Consider the following 1,721-nt stretch of genomic DNA (forward strand, 5'->3'; position numbering starts at 1 on the left):
GGTTTTCTTTTTTACATATGTTGAGAATGGAAATCTTAATCGCTGAATCATAATTTGTATTGACACATGGAGCATAAAATCAGCTAACAAAAGCATTCCGACTTTACTTATTTTATTCACTTTCAGCGCTGAAAGGAGACGTTTTTACTATTACATTYGAGAAGAGTTTCTAGAAAAGTCCGTGCAGCGTCTGAGGAGAAGGAGGAGGTTAGCTGACTATATGGACTAAAGACACTCCCTGAAATCACACCATGTCTCTGTGGCCTGATAAGTGTCTGTTTTTCTGAGAAATGGGCCTTAGCGTCTAACAGAATCAAAAATGTAACTCTTTACAATGGGCCCTTTGTCTAACAACATGTGACTCTTTCTSGACCTGGTAAAGCGTCTCAACATCCCCCATGTTGGGCTCTGAAGAGCCCAAAACAAAAGTGGGAGACAAACCCTTGAGCAGACACTGTCCCTATCCGGGAACATCCCCCGAGGCTATTACAGATGTTCACATGTATCTGATCATTGATGTTCTCTTTCATGTCATCATTCATGTTGTCTTTCATTTCATTTCACTTGCATTTGGTGGAGGTAAGAACAGATGGGGTTACCCCACGCCTCCGAGGTGGTGGATCGAAATCACGATGTCCCCCTGACAGTCTAATGAAGAGTATGTAAGGAAATAAAATGTTAAAAGATGTTGTTAAAAAGAATAAAATATTAAGATGATATGTGAAAGTTAATGAGCTATAAAAGAGTCAAATATTAAAAGAATATTTTAAAAGTTCATAAAACGTAAACTGAATAAAGTGTTGCGGTAATATTTAAAAAGTTAATAAAATGAATGAAATGTTAAGGAAATATTTAAATATTAATAAACCATAGAAAGGATGCAATGTTAAGATAATCTTAGAGTTGATGAGTATTTAAGGGTATTGTGACTATAGACTAGCTAACTTTTAAACAAAGTTAGCAGTAAAATTTTGGATATGTGACTATCCCAAAATTAAAACGGCTTAACCAAAAAGATTTAATTCTATATGAAAGTAAACTGACAACAAGATGTTATAACCGAGCGATATTCATGGAAACATTCCTGACAGACAGTTTACCTCATTCAAACGGAGTTCTGGCTCCAGGGGCTGMCTWAAGCTCTCTGAGCCGTTCAGAGGGGGGAGGGGGGGAGGGAGAGGAAGCGCTCTGCTGAATGCGCTGTTGTGCACCTTCAAAATAAAAGCACGAGAGTGGAAGATTTTTAAATTCTTTGCAACTGCGGTGAAATTATTGGGGGGGTGGGGGGTTGACGAATGTGACTGTCTCTAATACACTCCTGATCAAAATCTTAAGACCAGTCAAAAAAAGTGCAAGAATTTGCATTTTGCACTATTGGATCTTAAGAAGGTTCTAAGTAAAGCTTCACAATGTTAAAAGAAAAAATCAGCGTAAGAGACAAAAACGTTTGAGCAGGGATTTAATTTAAAACTGTATTTACACTCAAACATGATTTTTTTCAGCTGATCAAAAGTTTAAGACCATAGCTCAAATAAACCCCAAAACCCCCCAAACAGAAATCAAAGTGTCAAAAAAAAAAGACTCAGTAATGAGTAGCTCCACCATTCTTGTTGATGACTTCAAACAATCGTTTAGGCTTGATGCCAGTGTTTTCAGGAAGCTAGTGGGAATGTTGCTCCAAGTGTTTAAGATGGCTTCACGAAGGGCATCCACTGTCTGGA

Source organism: Poecilia reticulata, linkage group LG19 (genome assembly GCF_000633615.1).
Source record: "Poecilia reticulata strain Guanapo linkage group LG19, Guppy_female_1.0+MT, whole genome shotgun sequence".
In the NCBI taxonomy this organism is placed as follows: domain Eukaryota; kingdom Metazoa; phylum Chordata; class Actinopteri; order Cyprinodontiformes; family Poeciliidae; genus Poecilia; species Poecilia reticulata.